Below are 20,064 nucleotides of genomic sequence, written 5' to 3' on the forward strand. Positions count from 1 at the left end.
AAAGGGACACAGCTCCTTGCGATCAGGGAGGGCTTCCTGAGGAGGTGAAATGTCTGCAGGTTCTTAAAGATGGGCAGAGTTTAGAGAAGCAGCCCCTAAACTTTGGTGGGCTAAGGAGGCCATAGAGAATTTATTGAGACCAGATCCTGGAGTTCATCCTGGGAGACTCTGGTCCAGTCAGTACTAGGTGGTACTGGAGCCATCATTTCTCACGTTCCTCAGGTGAAGTAGATCCCTGGGGAATGGGGCTACTGCAGCGGGAGACACTGGCATGAGCACGGGAGGGTGGTCACTAGGAGGCTCCAAAGGGAAGGAAGAAGCAGAACTGCAAGTTGTGGTTACTGGGCACTAGAGAAAAGGTGAAGGCAGGGGTGAGCTGGGAATTGGTGGTTGTCAAACCTGGAGGTCATTACTGCAGACTGGGAAGGCCCAGGAGTACAGCTGCAATGCCAGAAGCTTACAGCTATGCTTCTGGGCATTGGATTTTGGCAAAGTGAGAGGTGAGAGAAACTTAACATTCACAAATCCTAACTGATGAGTGAGTTGCCCCTCATGCTTTTGAAAGATGCCATTTTAACAATCGATGAAGAATATTTTGGTAATAGCTTGATATCAGTCTTAGTCCATTTTCTGTTGCTATAACTGAATACCTGAGATTCGGTAACTTATATAAAAAAGACATTTATTTCTTTATTTTTTATGGTTCTGGAGGCTGTGAAGTCCAAGGTCAGGAGGTTGCATCTGGTGAGGATATTTTTGCTGGTGAGGACTCTGTGCAGAGCATCACATGGTGAGGGGCTCAGGAGAGACAGCCAAGGTGGCCTTTATGATCGATCCACTCTTGTGATGACTAACCCACTCCCTCCATAACCCATTAATCCATGAATGGATTAGTCATGACTCAGTTACCTCCCAAAGGTCCCACCTCTCAGCACTGCTGCATGGGGGACCAAGTTTCCAACATGTGAACTTTGGGGGGATACACTCAAACCATAGCAATATTCAACTCATTGTCACACCTGGGCTGATTACATTATATGTTAAAAACAATCCTAGTCCCTCTACCTGTTTTACTATCATTGAATAGAAACAAAAAGTAATAATAATTTTAAAAATAAGGGTTCCCCTTTACTTATTATGTACCATGTTCAAGGCACAGTGCTAGTCCTTTGTGAACTTGATTTTTAGTCCACCAGCCCTGGAAGGAGGTGCTATCATTGCACCCACAGCCGACCTGAGCCTCTGTGATTTGTACCTGAGCATGGCTAGAGTTGGAATTCACATACCTGTCTGACTTCATTCAATCCCCCCTAATCCTCCTAGCTTTGGAAGATTGCCCAGGCATCCACTTTGGCTTCTAAACCTCTGCATCATGTTTAAACAGTTGAGCATGGTAGGAACAATGCATTTGGATGTTGGTGTCAGTCTGCTTGCAACACCCCCACCTCCCTGGGAAGCTTCAGAATTGTTTTAGAAAGATCGTTGGGGAGTTGAATGTGGGATTCCATCTAAGCCAAGGGAGAGTAACAGCAGTAGTAATTTGGCATTAATATTTAAGTGACTTCCTTAAACCCAGAGGTTGGAGAATCCTGAGAGGGTTCAGTTACACAAGGGATGAGTCAGGAGGTGACCTGGAGAGTGTGGGCTCTAGAAATGGAATCATCTAGGCTCTTGGTCCTGGCCTACCACCTAGTTACCGTGTGACTTTGGACAAGTACCACAACCTCAGTGAAACTCAGCTGAGCTGTCACGTGGGACTGAGGGTTTCTGCTTCCTAAGAATCCTGTGAAGAGAAATGACTCAGGGTATGGTCAGCACCTGGTCAGGTGTTCATGGGGGTCTGACACAAATATGGGCTTCCTGTCTCCACGGGGCCACTGATAGACCTGAAGGGAATTCTTGGTTCCCATTTAGGCAGGGAGGAAAGAAAAGAGAGAGAGAGAGAGAGAGAGAGAGAGAGAGAGAGAGAGAGAGAGAGAGAGAGAGAGAGAGAGAAAGAGGCAATGCTCCTGTTTAAAGAGCTCCGGGGAAGAAGGACTTGTAGTTTCTGCCTCTCGGCTTCCCTTCAGGGCTGCTGCCCCCAGACCCACTGAACTAGAGCAAAGGAGCTCAGAATGGGAGTGACAAGCCATTCTATAGCAAACGTCCCCGGAGGAAAGGGGTGATCAACACTTTCTGCTACATTTTCTCCTCTAAACCCTTCCCAGCAGCATCCAAAAACACGAACAATTAAACAAAAGTTCAAAATAAGGGAGAATCAGCACAAGTTACTGGAAGTGGAGGCGACACGAGCAATCTCACTTCTGTGTGCTGCCGGGTTTTCATGGTGAGCTCCCCTTTGCGCTGTGGGATATGTGTGTGTGTGTGTGTGTGTGTGTGTGTGATTTCTTGTGCTTATGTATCCCTTCTTTCACACCTCTGGAGATGTGTATCTAAGTGGATAGCTCTCAGCATAACCAAGCCAGGACAGAGGACGTGCAGACAGCTTGGGTGCTGGCCAAGGAAGGCTTCCTGGAGGAGGTGGTCTCTTTGTTACATGTCTGAGACAACGAGTAAGAACAAAGCAGGTGGAGGCAAAGGAATGGGGCTGGAGGAGGTGAACGAAGACATGTTAGGCAGAAATTACTGCAGAAGGGAAGGAGGAGTGGACACACTGAGCAATTGGCAAGGAATCAGTCCAGCAGAGGCCAAGCTGGAGAGATGGGGTGAGGGTCGGGGGCAAAGGTGAGGCTGGAAAGACATTCAGGATCCAGGTCATGGAGATTTTGGAATTTTCTCCCAAACCTGTCATGGGGCCATTGATGGATTTAAGCTGAGAGTGGGATGGTCACATTGGCCTCTTAGAAAGAGATCCCTGGCAATGGTGGGAAGAGAACCTGCTGAGGCAGAGACAAGTTAGGAGGTTTTTATAGGAACCTGGCCCCAAAGATGACAAGGCTTGGGGGCAAAGGAGGTGGCCGTGAAGATGGAACCTGGAGGCCAGATTCCAGAGAGAGAACTTGGTGCTTAGTGGGGTGAGAGCAAAAGGGTGGAGTTAAGGACTCTGGCTGGGGCAGCTGGATGGATTTCGGGGTATTCCCAGGGACAGGTGTTGGGGACTCTAAGTGTTGACTCTAAGGGTACTTAGCACGTGGCTATCTGGATTTGGAGCTCAGTAGGGTGATCAGGGCGGGGGGTTGTGCAGTTGCACGAAGCCAGCACTGAGGATGTGGGAAGGCAGCGTGCATGAACTAAGAAGAGAGGCTGAGGGGTTGGTACTTAGAACAGGGCATTTGGGATTGAGCAAAAGAATAGGGATGGAGACAGAGAGAGAGGTGAACGCAAGGTGGGAGTGACATGTCCCATCAGACAAGGGAGGAGGAGTTAGGAGAAGGACATATGGTCATCACTGCTTGCGAATTATAGAAAGACAAGGATGGAGAAACATCTATTGGATTTAGCAATAAGCAGCCATTGGTGACTTGACAAGCATGGCTTCAGTGATGGGGAAGGGGACAGGTTGCAGTGGACTTAGGACTAAATAGAAGGCTGAGAACTAGAGACAGGGAGCCTGGAGAACTCTTCCAAAATTGTAGCTGGGAATGGAAAGACACAGGCTACGCAGTTGAGGGAAGAGACCGCAAGATGGGAGAGACTGCGGGAGACTCAGAAATCAAGAAGGATGAGCCATGGAGAGGGAAAGGGGGAAACCCAAACGAGGAAGAAGCAATGGGCAGAATGAGGCGAATGTCGGAACCTCCGTGGCGGGTCATCCAGTGGGTGGGGCTTGGGGGTTATGCTTGTGCAGCTCAGAAATGCTTTGGCAATTTCTGCTCCCTTGCAGCATGCTGAGACTAGGCTGGGTGGCCGGGCTGGCTGGGGACTGGGAGTGTTCACCGGCTTTGCAGGGAAGGCTGGACAGAAGATCTTGTGCATGGGCTGGAGGGACAGGGGTGGAAGAGGGAGGTCGGCTGTGGTTGGGGCAGACACAGAGATCGGTCTGAATGTTGGGACACTTCAAGCAGTGGGTGGCATGCCAAGGCTCCAGGCATCATCATAGGGTTTGTGAGCACCTTGTCCACTGGGCTCGAGAGGACCCCACCAGCGACCCCACCTGGGAGGATGCTGGGGGGAGCTGGGCAGGAAGGCCGGAGGTCAGTGGAGGGCTCCAGTCTGAGAACTGGAACCCTCATGCTAAGTGGGGACCCTGAAGCTGATGCCAGACCCATAGATGCGGCAGTGGGCAGGGCGTGTGTTGTAACGGCGTAGAAAGCCTGCTCTAAGCATGCTGGCTGCCAGGGACCAGCCATGAAATGGTGGCAGCTGCCTTCACTGCAGGAAACCAGCAGCAGGTGTCCCCAGAACAATGACCAACAGGGAGGAGGGATGGGGAGGGGCCAAAGTGTAGCCCTGACACCTGCAGTGTGGACCAAGCCCCCTGTCAGAGATGGCTCGAGCGGATGGTCCTGGGTGGAGAGCCCCAGCGTGAACCCAACACATGCTCTGGCTCAGATGAGATTTATGAAGTCTCAGACAGGGTAGGACATGCAGCTCCTTGGGAGCCAAGCGGACCTGGGTTCCAATCCTGACTCCACCCATTCCTAGCTGTGCAACCTTGGAAGCAACCATAGGAAGCTGTGCAACCTTGGAAATTTCTTAACTTCTCTGAACTCAGTCTTTGTCCCCGTAAAATGAGGGAACAAATGTCTTCCTCCAGGATCACTGTGAGAAATAAAGGAGAGGATGCTTCGAAAGACCCACTTACGGTGAATGGTCCATAGTGGGATCTTCATAAATGATAGCTCCCCCTTCCTCCCCTCTGAGAGGTGGGGACAAACAGCACAGCTTTTGTTTGTACCAGCTCATATAGACCCAAACAAGAGGTTTTCATAAATCGCCTGAGAGCGTCAAGCGCTGAAATAAATTAAAGATGACCACACATATTGTTCGACACTCTTCCCATTGAAAGTGGGGTCCAGGGCACCTCCCCTTGTATCTGGGAGGGCTGGGTGACCAATGGAACCATGGAATGTACATGTGGAAGTGACGCTGTGCCAGTTCCCAGGCCCAGGGCTTAAGAGAACGGCAGCTTTTATTCCCTGCTCTTGGGATGTTTGGACTGCTTTGAGCCGCCATGCAGGGAGGAAGCCCAAGCAGCCCATGGAGGGGCCCCTGTGGGGCAGAACCAAGGCCCTCAGGTGAAGGCCCTGGCTGAGCGACCAGTCAACAGCCCACGCTGTCTTGCCAGCCAGGTGAGGGCACCACCTTGGAATTGGATCCTCCAGCCCCAGGGGAGCGGCCCCAGCTTGCACTGCCCGGAGCTGGGATATGCCACCCGCTTCGAGCCCTGCCCACCTGGAACATGTGTGAGCAAAGTAAACGATTGTTGTTTAAGCCTCTATGTCTTGGGGTGGTTTGTTACGGAGCAACAGTTAGCTAGAACCAGTGCACACGGTGGATCCCCAGTGTGCTAGACACCAGGAAGACACTGAAGAAGTGAACATGGCCCGTGATGGGGGTCAGCCACGAACACAGCTTATGTGTCTGGTGTAGCTCTGCCTCCATGCCAGTCCACTGGCTCGTCCATGCCCCCTTCCCTCATAGGCCAAGTCTGAAGAGCTTTGGGCCTCTCTCGGTCCCCGGCAGGGCCCCTGGGCTCACTTCAGACCAGAGGGGAGACAGACAGGGGTCCAGAGAGCAGGAGCTGCCACTGGCACTTGGCTGAGGAGGGAGGAAGCCTCGTCTGTGGGTCTCTTCCCTGGGGCCAGGTGGAAATCTCGCTGTCCTTGTAATTAGAGGCACCCGGAGCACCCTTGGGCTTCAGTGTCCCTGTAAAGAGCTCCACACGCACAGAGGAGCTGTTCGCGATGACAGAACAGATGGGACTTCAGAGCTTGGACACACGCCCCTGAGGGGTCACATTACCCCTAAGAATGAGGCCGTCAGCAATGCAGTGTCACTTTCCACCTCCCAGATTAGCTGGAAAAATAAAAGAAAATTGAGTGTCACTGCTAGCAGTGGGCTCTTGAGGAGGTGGCTTCGGGGATGTGTCACTGGCAGCCTCTCCCACGGCCTGTCTCGAGGAGCCCGGGCTGATGAGACGCGCGGAACATTATTAACGCCACTTTGCTGAAAATGCTGCACGCTCAGACTAATGCCTTATGGCATTTGCTGCTTTCCTGGGGCTCCAAAGATGGAGAGAAAGTCCTGAAATAGCAACACGGAGCTGGTCGTCAAGGCAACAGAGCCCATCAGGACACACCGTCAGGTGCTGCACTTGGCACCGGGAAAGGATGGGACAAAAAGAAACTGCAAATGCAGACCCTACCCTCCACGAGCCTACATTCTTCTCGGGAAGACAAGGTTTGGTTTGCGAATCTAGCAGGGCAGCATTTCATTTCCCTACCTAAGGAGCAGGTGCACACGCGGACAGCAAGATATTAAACAGTGTTAATCAGAAAGAGTCGCGTCGCGTGGACGAGGACAAATAATTTCACCAAGCACGCTGGGCAAAACAAAGTTAGATGTAGCTGGGCTTCTCATAGTCTTTAATGAGCTTTAGTGCGCATTGTGATGTTCAAAAGGGAGATATTGTTGGCTACATTTCCCGAAATTATTGGACCATGGACACTCTTGTTCGCAGAGCATTTCAGGGGATTAGTAAACCAGTGAATGGCTTTGGGGACCCGGAATTAGGAAGTAATACAAAGCCGTGTGTAATTAACTTCTTAGAATGTGTGGAACAGCTTGGGAGAATTCAGAATTGAGCCACGGAATTCAGAGCAGGGATAGCTGGTGTTGGCTGGGAAAATGGGGGGGCTTCGTGGAGGAGATTGCTGAACTGAGTCTTGCAGGTTCTGAGAGTGGAGAGGAGACTGTTCATGGGTGTGGACTGTCCTTTTCCTGGAACCCAGAGAGGAAAAGCCTCTGTGGGGGGTGATATCCTGATTCTTAGAGCTGAGCAGGTCACATATAGCTCATTCGGTTCTACCAAGAATTGGAGGAGGCAAAACCTTTCATGTGCTATTCTTGCTCTTGGAATGACCTCCAGTTTGCACACACCAATGGCTTTGATAGAATATTCAGTGCCACCTCCTCCCAGAAGTCCTCTTTGGTGGCTTGAGTGAATGATCTCTAGTCTGCTCTGGTCTGTTTTTCTGTGTGTGTGTGTGTGTGTGTGTGTGTGTGTGTGTTTTGATACCCAGCACCTAGACTTTACAACTGCCAACATCATCCATTCATCAATCCTTGATTACTATTTTCTTTTTTGCCATTTTTTCATTGTGATAAAAATATATGTAACATAAAATTTGCCCTGTTAACCATTTTTAAGTTTATAATTCAGTGATATTTAGTACATTCACAGTGTGGTGCAATCATCACCACAATCTAGTTCCAGAAATTTTCATCACCCCAAATGGAAACTCTGTACCTGTTAAGAAATAATTTCCCAATCTCCCCTCCCACAGCCCCTGGTAATTTCTAATCTACTTTCTGTCTCTATGAATTTGCCTTTTCTAGTTATTCCATGGAAGTGGAATTACACAACATTTGTCCTTTTGTGACTGGCTTATTTTGTTCGGCATAATGTTTTCAAGGTCCATCCATCCGTGTTGTGGCGTGTATCGGAATTGCATTCCTTCTCGTAGCTGAATCATATTCCATTGTATGGATAAGCCACTTTTTGTTAATCCACTGATCCCTTGGTGGCACTTGGGTTGTGTCCACCTTTTTGGCTCTTGTGCAGGAAGCTGCTGTGGACATGGGTATACAAGCACCTGTCTGGTTCAGTCTTTTCCTTTGTCCCTGCTTCTTTCACGGTGGTGACTGTGCTGGGCCAAAACCTATTTGCTTGCATGCTGGGTCTCCCTTCTCGAATGCGATCTTTTCCGTTAATGCATATTTCTTGAGCATCTACTATGTGTGTGGCGCTCTGCCGCACACTGTGGGTAGAGTGACATACAGCCTAGGATTCCGGTCCTTTGGGAGCACACTTGGAATTGTTCTACCTACCTGACATGCCCATGTAGACATGCACAATGAGCTATGACACTAGCTAGAACACAATTGGAGCTGCAGCCACGATGCAATGCACTATGAGAGCTGGAGGGGTAGCCCCGCATGGGGGAGAACAATCACAATGGTTTCTGAGATGCTGCAGCATTTTGCTGCTCAGAGCTTAGTGTGTTCATCCTATCAGAAGAAGTTGTGTTGTGATTTTTAAAAGCAGGTCCCAAATATGACTTTGTAACTGGAGGTGGCTTTTGTCTCTCTTGATTAGTCCAGGGCTCTCTCTGTCTCTCTGTCTGTCTGTCTGTCTCTCTCTCTCTCTCTGCTCCCCTGAGTCCATAAAGAACTTCCAGATAGGGAAGGTTATTGGACTTTGAAAAAGGTTGTTTCTCCTTGGAGGCCTGGGTGGCTTGGCTCGGCTCTGCCTAAAAAGCACTCACAGGGCTGATATTTCCCTGCAGGTTCTCCCAGCCAGGCGTTTATTCATCAGGAGCTCTTTCGAGCACACCGGAGATGTGGCTGTCAACCCACCTGCCTAAGAATCGGCAGTGATGTATTTAGCATCATCACCTAATTGCTTATTTGCTGGGAGACAATGTTGAGTCTCAGCCCTCCTACTTATTTGCTCTGACTCTTGGGCAGCCACCTCTCTCAGCCTCAGTTTCCTCTTCTGTTAAATGGGAATAACAATAATGCCTACCTTGTTTAATATGCTTAGTACAGTGTCCTAATTAACACTAGGTGTTACTACTGTGATTATTAGTAGAGTAGTAATTACCCATACAATGGCAACATGCCAAATGCTAAGCACTAAACTAATGTGGGGAAGAGACAAGCCTGTAATGGACACAGAGGTGGTCTAGGGAGGCCCCCACAGTCCAATTGCAAAGATTTTGACTCGAGCAGGTGTCAACTGCTCACCCAGGAGCTGGATCACCTGAGGGAACATGGGCAAAGTGCTTCAAGAGCCTAAGGTGGTGCCCGGATGCAGAGCAATGTTATCATTGTTTTAATTATCATCTCCCCATCCCACCCTCATTGTGAGGATGGCAGGTGTAGCTCTATTGAGCGTGGGAGGATTACGAAGTGCAAGGGCAGCGTTTTGGAGGCGTTCCTGAGTCCTGCCAAATGGATAACCTTAGGCGGACAAATTGCAAAGTGGCCGATGTCACAGACAACGTGGCTTTACAGAGGGTGCGGATGGGGGCTGAGAGGTCATGGCAGTCTAAGTTGCCCCCTGCAAGCCAATAGCCAGCACTGCCCTGCAGGCGCATCCCAGGAGCCGGACTCACGCTTGTTCCCATATCATATTTCCAGACAGAGGCGTGCTCCGAGTAATTGGCTCCTGGAACTTGTACGGTGTTTGCACCTTCTCTGCCTACAAGGATGTAGTGAATTCCCAAAGACCCCATGCCTGGAGAAGCATGTTCCCCTCTGTGCTGCCTCCTCATGTGGTCCTGTTTCCCAAGCCACGTCCATACGCTTTTCTAGGATTGTGGAGGAAGGACTGACAGCTGTGCTGGTTGGAGGAACACGGGGTGCACCTGCCAGCTGGGGACCAGGGGTGGCTAGCCGAGATCTGTCTTCTGCCCACCTCTCCACCCTTGTCTTTCATGGAACCTCCTTTTGCTCCTAACACTCTGGCTTCACTGAACTGCTATCCGCAGCTCTGTAAACTGCTGTACTATTTCGCACATCAGTGCCTTTACTTGCATGGGTCCCTCTGCCCAAACACTGCTTTCCCCAGACTGCTCTGTGAATGCCCACTGAGCCTACAGACACACTACTCAGGGGGCTTCTCTCGTGACGTGGGCTGAATGCAGCCCCCGCCGGCCCTACTATGTTCTCAGCAGGCCCTGTCTAGATAACGTCTTGGCACCTGTAATATCTCATCGCTCTGATCTGCTTATGGGTCTGTCTCCTTGACCTACTTCTCCCAAATTCAGCTTCTGGATGGCAGGAATCTTGCCTTGTGTATCCCATGTTCCCTGTTCCCAGCTCTGTGCCTGGGACCCGAGCTCGGTCTCTGAGTAATGAGCAAATGAAAGAAATGAGTGATGTGTGCTGAGCAGTAAGCCCTGTTTTATGTTTATTAACCCTCTTCCACCCGTTATTATGTTCCCTTTTGCTAGGCGAGGGACAGGTTGGGGTGCTATTCCGAGAGAGGCATTAGACATTGAGAAGCAATGCTCTGTGGGAATGCATTGCTTTCTTCCAGACTTGCTCAGGGCTGGCTTTGCTACAGGGTAGACGGCTTCAGTTTCCTGTGCCAGGTGGAGGACTTGCCTCCCAGGGAGCGGGGCTCCACCTGCCGCACCAGAGTCTTTCTAACGTGTTCATCTGCCTGATGGGTCTTTGCCTGTTGAAATTCTGCCCATGTCCTCAGTGCAGTTCTGCCTGGCATTTGGAATCCACACGATAAACAACAGTTGGCCGTGGAGCCGACTGGCTAACTACCGAATGCTCGCGGAAGGAGGGTTTTGGTTGGGTTTGAGCCAGTCAGGGGGAAGGTGGGTAAGTCAGATGCTGTTTTGCCTCCAACTTGGCTCTGAGGTTAGGAGAGAGAGTGCAGGCAGGACTCGGTCCAGATGAGACACAATTGTTCTGGTTCAGAGTCAGATTCAACTCATGTTCCCCGAGTGACGGTGAGATGGCTCCCGGGCGGGAGGCGCCATCACACATTCTAGCTCATTGAACTCTTCCAGGAAAGCCGTGAAATAGAAGCCTAGTTCCCATTTTACAATTGAAGAAACTAAATTTGAGATGTGAAGTGATAGGACTGTGATCAGAATTAGATATTTTCACCCAAATTCCAGTACACTTTCTACCAATGTGTTTTGTGTGCTTTTTCCTTTTCTTTTTTTCCAAAATATCTGGCAGATATTAGTGACTTCTAGGCTGGGAAAACCTCTTTTTCTAGCTGTCAGCATTGTCTTTCTTGTGTGTCTGAAATGGCCCGGGTCTCAGGAGCCTGTCGGTAAAGATGAAGATATATTCCCACGAGTGCCCCAACTATGGCACCTTTTCCCCCCAACCCATGAAATACCAAGTCTGCAACCTCTAAACCACTCCCTCCCACTTCTTCCTGTCAAAATCTCTGTGCCTAGGGAAGTGTCCACGTGTTTCCTGCCATCCCCTTCCCTGTCTGCAGCCTGCCATGCACGGGTGATCTAGAGGAGGAGCCATCACCCCTTCTGCTGCCGGCATCTCCCATGGAGTCTGCTCCCACTGGGCTCCGTGTGTGGTCTGCTGGGTCCAGCTGGGCATCACTGGGGCCCCCTCTGATCTGCAGGGTGCTGAAGTTGTACCAAGTTATCATGGCACAGTAGGGGAGACATGGTCCCTCCTGCTGGTGTGCTGGAGCTGGCTCTTTCTAGCTTTTGAGAATCAGTTGTGTGCATCTCTTCCCAACTCTAAGGTTAATGACATCATGTTGGTAGCTTGAAATCAGCCATGGTGGGAATATTTACACCACGGAAAGTGGCAAATGCTACATATCAAGGATCCCTCTCTGCCGGCCTGCTGTTAAACAGGTACACATCACTGCCTCCTCTCTGTGGGACGCTGTGGGCCTTGAAGCAGTACCAGGGTGCCTGGAGTCTCGTGTGGCCTTCTGTTAACCTTCCTCCTTCAGCTGCAGTGCTCGGTTCATGTCCTCAGAGTCTCTGCATGACAGCACTTCCATCTTTCTCCTCTCTCTCCCTCAGCCTCCACCTAGCAAAACAACTTGTACCAACAAGCCCCCTTTTCCTCCTTCTGTCAAAATGCCACCTGCCCAAAAGAAAACAAACCAAATCATAACACAACAAAGCTATGGCACTGGTGTATATTTAAATATTAATAGATACATGGGGGTAGGGAGTTACTTTTATAAATCCCACCTCAGGACCAGTCTTGACACCTAGTTAGATATGTCCATTCCTTATTTTGATTTCTTTAAAAAACCCCAAGGAACTTTGAATGGAGTAGAAGTCACTGGGCCCCTAATCTTGAAGCCTGGGCTCCAGTTCTGACTCTTTCACTGACTCATTGTGTGCCTATGGCGTGTTAGTCAAGGGTGGACTAACTGAGCCACTGTGTGCCATTGGGTATGTTAGAACCACTGTATGTTCTTGGGTGTATTGCTCAAGGTGGGCCAACTGACCCACTGTGTGCTCTTGAGGCATGTTGCTTAAGGGTGGGCCAGATGACCTACTGGGTGCACAGGGAGGGCTTTTGAGCCACATTGTGCCCTTGGATGCATTAGCCAGAGTAGTTTAATTGCCAAAGCAACCCCCATAGTTCAGTGGCTTCACGTACATATTTATTTCTCACTCACATGCAGTCCATTCAGTTGATGGGGAAGTTGAGTGAGGACTGGGTATGGAAAAATTTGATGAGCCAGCCTGCAGGTGACCGTCATTACTTTCTTTAGTCTTCCAGTGGCCTGAATCTGGCCACGTGGTCACACTGCAAGGCAGCAGTGTGAGGAAGGAAGAAGAGATGTGTGAACAACCACACCCCTGTCGTGTTGGGGAAGTCCTTTCCCTTCCGGATACCAGACCTGTGGCTGGAACCCAGAGTCTTTGATCTATGAGATCTGTGAGGCTTCTTGCTCTAAGAGTCCGTGAGTCCCTTGTTTTATTATTGCCAAGCTGAACGGTGGAGTTTTCAAAGCAGAATGGGTTCGCTTCTCATTCCTGTCTTGTCTCCCCCATGTCTTCTGTCGTGGGGTACAGCCCACCCTTCACCCAGGAGTCTGTTGAAAATGCTAATCAAAGTATTAATGCTCTCTCCAAACAATGTCCAGACCCGTCTCGCTCCTTCTAAGTCTTCGGAGAGACCAAATTTGAACTCATTTCATCAAGGCCAAATGTCAATCATAAGAAGAAATCTATATGAAATTTTAATTGCAAGATGTTCGGTGCAAATTTAATGAGTGAAATAAGAGATCTGAGAATTCCCGCATTCTCGGCTCATGCATAATGTTGACTTAAATTGGCTCTCCGGAGGTGGAGGGAATTGCATTTTTAGAATTTACACACCGAGAGAGCAAATGGAGTGGACCCTGAAGGTTAAGGTCGTAAATCAGAATCATTTAACTGGCTTTGAGTGATTGCTGTGGACTGTAATGGCGAGGAGAGCTGGCTACAGCCACCAGTGATTGCCCTGCCTCCGATTATTGAAATGCTACTCAATATTCATAAATCAGTGGTCATTAATCCCCCAAATAGTACCTGTCGGCTTTCTAAATAAATTTCCAACCTGCTAATGGAGACTGAAAGAGGCTGACAGGCACCAGCCCAGAATTGAGACCAATGAGGATGTCACTCCGACAGACCCGGAAACACGTCCTTTTGGAAACGCGAAGTCACTCTGGGGTAAAGATGTCCCAGCAGAAACGGCTCTTTGCAAAAGAGGGATGTTTCAGGCAGTTTCTCCCAACCCTTGTCATTTCGGTAGACGATCGTCTTGATGTTTATGTCTCAATCTCTGAAATTGTGCTTGGGCCCAAATCGAATGAGTTAAAAGCTCCAATTCAATTGCTTGCTCATCTCTGTTTACCCACAGTAATTGGAAAATAAGTGCACAGGGCAGCGAAAGGCCACGGCATTTATCGGATAGCGCGGGAGCAAGCCGGGGGAAGGAAATTGTAATTGGAGCGTCAGTCACTGGGATAACAAATTTGGGACGAAATCGAGAAATGAAAATGAGCATGAACTCGTAGGGACATCAAAACCGAAAAGCGATTTCATTACTGCAGACACTTCAAGTCCATGTTCATTTTCTCTTTGCCTTGTTTCTGGGTTGGATCATAAATTATGTATAATGGTGACCAGACTTCTGGGTAAGGGCACCGTGTTGACTTGGATAATAGGCACCACTCTGTAACTGTAGCATTTGAAATCTGGCAGAAAATGAGGTTTGTGTGTGGGAGACAAGCTGTATAGATCTGTCTTCTGCCTGGTTTCACCTTGAAAAAATGGAGCCAGAGAAGGGAGGTGGAAAAGAAATCCTGTTTTCAAGTGTAATGGCTCTAAATAATAGCATAGACTCTTTTAGGCCCAAATTTATTAGTCAAAGAGCATAGCAGCAAACATTTCAGCTGCAAAATACCACCTCCCTCATCAAAACTGGGGGAGAGAACAGAAAGGGGACTTGGCCCAGGTCAACAGATCTAGAACTGAAACCCAGGCCAGTTGTCACGATAAAGAGCAGCAGTTAAAAACCATATTCCCCGGGGAGCGTAAATTGAAACACCTTGTGCACAAAAGCAATGTGGCAAGAGGTATGAAGAGAGTTAAACATGTTCATTCTTCAACTCCTCTGGGATTGGTGTCACGCGTCCTTAGCACGAATTCTCACTTTTACTAACCGATTCCAAAGAAAGAAGATGACGTAGAAAGAGGGTCAGGAAAGCCTTATTGTTAGTACGTTTGAAGCAAACTGCAAGTCCAAGATGGGGGATATTTATGTGAGCTGTGGATCACCTGCCCATGGGCCAGCAAGAAGCCACCTGAAGCACTGCTTTGGAGAACTGGGGCCAACCCCAGGGAAATGTTTACGGCGAGTGAAAAAAAGCAGGCTCCAGATATGCACACTCAGGATGTTCACATCTACCTAAAAGATGCATGGCTGGACAACTGGAAGCAAATTTAGAGGAAATTATATCCTCTAGGAAATTAGCTTTTATCACTCTGGCTGATGGAAATGTTTTGCTGGGAGAAGATATTTCCAGCCTGACTTACATTATTCAACTGCAAGAAAAGATCACATCTGAAGCGAAAAATTTTTGTTGGATATCCGTAAAAATTTATATCCCCAAAATATTTTACATTACAAAACAGTTTCAGCAACAGGGCAGTGTATGTCAAAAGAAGAGAATAGAAAAAGAGAGAATCACTTATTATCTCACAATCCTAAAAAAATCAAAACATGAAAACACTACTGAAGAGGAGTGATTGTTAAACAATGATTTGGCCAAATGAGTTTTCTCTGACGGAAGCCATCCTCAATATCACCCGCTGAAGTGATCGGTCCCCAAATCTATCTTGGGTTCCTCATCTGCCCCACAGGAGAGAGTCCAGGGTTGTCAGTGGCCACACGGAACTTTCCCTCATTGGTTCCAGATAGCACGCACTCCTTCTTGTCCCCTAAGTCTGATCATGTCTCACTGAAGCTCTTTCTCTTAAAGGTGTTTGCTCCTTTCCCCCTGTTTACGCCACTTCAGCTATGGGGAATGCCCTACCTCGATGCTGGTTTCCTGACAAACTCCTCTTTTCTCATCAAAACCCTGCTCAAGTAGCCCCTCCTCTGTGATGCTATTTTTGACCTACCCCAGGCACAGTGAGTACTATTCCCTTTGCAATCCTGCAGCCTTCTTATTTATTGTTCCACGCAACGCTTAACCATTTTGCATTGTATTTATCTGCTTAATTCGTCTCCTCCACTGAACTATGGGCTCAAGGACTTAGGAACCATATGTGACTCTTCCCCATGTCCCAGCAAATAGCACAGTGCCTACCTCACTGTGGGTACACAAAAAAGATTAATTTTATGTTTCTTGACATTTTTTCTGACCAGTCCAAACAGTACCCTTTTGGGGTATGTTTTGTGAATATTCTGATTATAGAAGTATCGTGCGTCTAAAATTCGGGAACTACAGAAATGTAAGGAACAAAATGAAGATCGCCTATAATTCTAGTGCCCAGAAATAATCACAGCCAGTGTTGGCCTAGAGGGTGCCTCAGTCCTATTTCTGGGCACAAGAACACGTACATGCAGAGATAGTTTTAAAAACAAAATTCACATAGTGCTTGCATTCACATTTTGCTTCATTGCATCATATACGTAGATATGAACAGTCTGTAACAGGACAGTTATGTACACCAGTTTGATCACTCTTTGATTATTAGCTACTTTAGGCAAATTCCAATCTTTTTTATTTCCCTTCCTCTTCCCATCCTCATTTCCTTCAACAAAAATGGGTCCCCAGGCACCCTGTTGTGTCCCTTCCCAACTTCCACACACATCTCTGATTATTTGCATAGGGTAAGTACCCAGGTGGGCTTTTTAAAAGTTTTCTGAGACCTGTTACCAAGTTCATCACAGCTACTGGTGTTTTGTTTTATTTTGGTTTACTTTCTTAAAGAACCATACACACTTTTTATTTGAAGAGCCAGTAAGGTGTCTTAGTTTAGAAAGAAGGCAACGAGAAGCCAAAGAATCTATCTTCGATTGTAAAACAGCTAAGGTCCAAGTGGCGATAAATATGTCCAAAAAAAATCTGACTTCCTGGCTGCCCCTCACGGTTGCTGGGAACCCGTTCCTGACACTCTTCCCTGTAATGTAATCGCCTTCCAGGGCGAGTCTGTTGTGAACTGTAACCAGTGGCTCTAGGTGACCAAAGTACTAAAAGAACTAATTTTTTTTCTCTTATAAATTACGTACTTTTTGGTTGGAGAAGTAATAATGCCCATTGTGGCACTTTTTGGCAAATACAGAAAGGTACAGAAACGTAATAAAATCACTCATAATCATGCCACTCAGAGATACTACAGTTTATATTTGGGGGAATAACTTTCCTGCCCAACCATAGACTCATCATTAGGGGCCTCCCCTGTACGGTTTACGCGTGTTTCTGCTGTATGAATCCTGACTTTGTAGCCACAAACTCAAGGTCACTGGCTCCATCTGAAATTGCTGTGTGATCTCTTGGCAAGTCGCTTACCCGCTCTGTTCCTAAATTTCCTGATCTGTAAAATGCATGGGTTGTTCTGATTATATCAAAAGATTCTTACAGCCCTAAAAATGCTATGTATTCATAATAGTGTGGTTCTGATAAGAATCAGGTTCATGGCTGGTCTGACATGTAGGCAGAATTGACAACTGCCTGGGTGACCCATGAGGTCTCTCAACCACACAATATGCCCACCCTTAAGAAATCTCTATCTGTCCTCTTCCTTCTTCCACCATCTAACCACATAGGAACCGCTTGTATCTGATATTTCCCCATGAACCGCATGCTGTCATGCCTCTGTGCTGTTGTCTCAGCTGTGTCCTTTTCCCGGGACCCCCTTTTTCCACTCTTGTCCACAGCAGGACACTGCTCAGATGTCACCTCCTCCAGGGAGCCTTCTTTGCCTTCCCCCAAGGCCAAGTCAGTTGTTAACTCTCCTACGTCCCCACAACACTATGTAAAAGTCGTTATGCTAACTCTTATCAATGTTTGTGAGCATATCTGTCTCTAAACTCTGGAGACAACTTGGTTGACCTTTGTGATCCCAGGGCCAAGGTCACAGCAGACCTGAGGGAAGACCTGAGTGCTTCCCTTTTTGCAGGGTTATAATTCCTTATTGAGAGAGTTGGTAGGAATGAGACACGGTGATTTAACACACTATTCTTCAAATGAAACCGTGTCGAATTAGCTAAAGCCCCTGAGTTTCAACCAGGACAATTGATCTTTGTGCAATCATAGTCCAAACTCTGCCACTTTTGCCCTAACTTGCAAAGGACATGGCAAAATCTTCTGGCTCCGTGGATAGGATTGATCTGACAGTGACTTCTAGGATTTCAACTCTGTTTCATAAAAACCATGTTGAATCAATGCTGTTGCTTTTAGCAATGATATTTTTTGAGAAAAGTAGCACATTATTAGATAGAGTTTATTCTAGGAAAGACATATTTCAAGCCTCTGGAAGGCACTGTCTTTCTGGGAAAGAAGTAGAAAGATTAAAGAAAAGGAAGCCCCATTTCCTGTGAGTAACATCCCCTCCTGCACTTTGCAGTGCCCTTGGCCTTGTTCGCCTCCGGGCCTGGGCCCCCTGACTCCACCTGCCTGGCCAGGGACCCTTCCGGCAAACCCAGGAAGACGCAGATTTCCAGCAGGAGAATAGCTTTGGGTCCCGGGGCCTCAATCCTGGCGTCCCAGAGTTGGTGAGCCCAGTCGATGCCATCTGTAAGGCGGTGGTCTCCAAGTGTCCCTCTCCCAAGTTTCCTCTTGTTTGATATTGTGCTCACCTGAGTCTAGGCTGCAAATCCCCATAGCTGGTTTAATCAGTCCCTTTAGCTCTGGGTGTCCCAGGCAGAGCTGAGCTTCTCTCCCATTTGCCTTATAATTCATTCATTCATTCCATAAATACTTACTGATCACTTACTATGTAAACAGCACCAAAGGAGACATGGAAAACCAGCAGTGAGTAAGAGGTTGTTGACCATGAAGGAGAGGAGGGAAAGAGAGACATTGAACCATTTACTGGACAATCAATTGCTTGACTCTGAGGGGGCAATGAGAGCCTACTCTGAGGGCTGCGTGCAGTGGCTTGAGAGCACAGACTGGGTCAGACTGCTGGGCTCAGCCTCTAATTAGCTGTGGAAGCCCTTGGAATGTTCTCTGGCCTCTCTAAACTTAATGTCTTCATTTGTAGAGGAGTTTGCAGCAAATAATCTCTATCTAGAAGGTCATGTTGAGAACTGAATGGGGGAATCCTTGCAAAATACTCTGCGTGGGACATTCAGTTAGTAGACACGCCATGAATGTGAGCAATTATTAACAGTAACAGACCTGAAGAGAAGCGCTGGGCCCCCCCTGTAGGAGTGGCTGGCCCAGGTAGGTCCTGAGGCTCTGAGACCATTGCCCATCTTGGGGTACAATGCTCTCCTGCTGGAATTTTCCAGCTGTTGGGGGTGTACTCCTCTCACCCCACCTCTAAACTTAAGACCACTGAGGGTCCCTAAAATAACCCCATGTAGGGAGTGGGGTACTCGCCAGATGGGGGGACTGCCACCTGCCTCTCTGGCTGAATGGGTCCCCTGCTGCCTCAAGCATGGAGCAGGAAGGTGTGGGGAGACTTGGTGACCCCAAAGTTTGAGGAAGGTGGAAATGCAGTGAGGTACAAAGGCTGCAGTTGGACCAAGCTGTTCCACGATTCCACTTCTAGTCTTCAGCACCCAAGGGTGGCAGGGCGGCAGCAGGGGCCCTTTAAGACAAGCGTGCTCCTGTTTCTGGAACCCAGGGCTCCGCACCAGGTGTCAGGCAGGGTCCCCCACACCCCGAGGGCACTGAGACTGGGTCACCATTGCAGTGGTCCATGGGCTCCTACAGACACTGTCCCTCCTCGCTCTACCGTTCTGATCCTGGAGGGATGAGGAGCCAGCTGGTAGAGGAGGAGGTGGAAAGACGAAATGAGGAGAAATGCCCCTCGCTGCCACCCCGACACACACCACCCACTCCAGAAAGCCAGCTTGGGTGGACAGGGGAGGGTCCTAAGTGGGTGAATACGCGGATTGCTGTGATTACCCTAGACCTGACCGTAATTACGTGATTGCACATCAGACATTTCAATTCCTCAGATGGGACTTCCTGTCACTGGAAGTGACCTGTAGGGCGATGGCGTGGACTGCAGTCACACCCAGGGTTGGCAAGGACCCACGCCGCAGCCACGAGCCACCTGGGGCTGTTTAAATCTAAGTTAGTAAAAATGAAATACAATTAAAAACTCAGTCCCTCTGTCTCATTAGCCACGTTTCAAGTGCTTGAAGGCCACACATGGGTAGTGGCTACCCTACTGGCCAGTGTGGACAGAACATTCCCACTTTGCAGAAAATTCCATTGCACAGAGCTGCTCGAGAGGGTGGCTGGGGGGGCCTGTGAAGCTGGTTTCTGCTCCCACTCTGCTGAGTCCAACTTGTTTTGTGTTAATTGAACTTAACAGTTACTCAAGACTAAGGGAGGTATTAGTTATTCTTTTAAGATGAGCGAGTTGGGAGCATGTTAATGCGCCGAATGAGAAAGAGCCCACAGAGAAGGACACGGGAGTGACGGGGAAGAGAGGCGGGAGACCCCAGGGCAAGGACCACGAGCATCTGTCCTTGCAGAGGGAGATGGAGTTGCGGGTGCGTCCCTCCTCTATCCTTAAATGCTCTGAAAATGGAACAGGTAATAACCAGGAACGGCATTCTCAACACCTCCGCTGCATTTACAGGATCTCGGGCAGGATATTCCACCCATCATTGTCAGAACACTTTGAGTCCACGTTGCAAACCATTCATTTGAGATTCTCCACCCAATCATTGTTTCTTCACTGTAAAATTTAT

This window comes from Microcebus murinus, chromosome 19 (genome assembly GCF_040939455.1).
Source record: "Microcebus murinus isolate Inina chromosome 19, M.murinus_Inina_mat1.0, whole genome shotgun sequence".
Taxonomy (NCBI): domain Eukaryota; kingdom Metazoa; phylum Chordata; class Mammalia; order Primates; family Cheirogaleidae; genus Microcebus; species Microcebus murinus.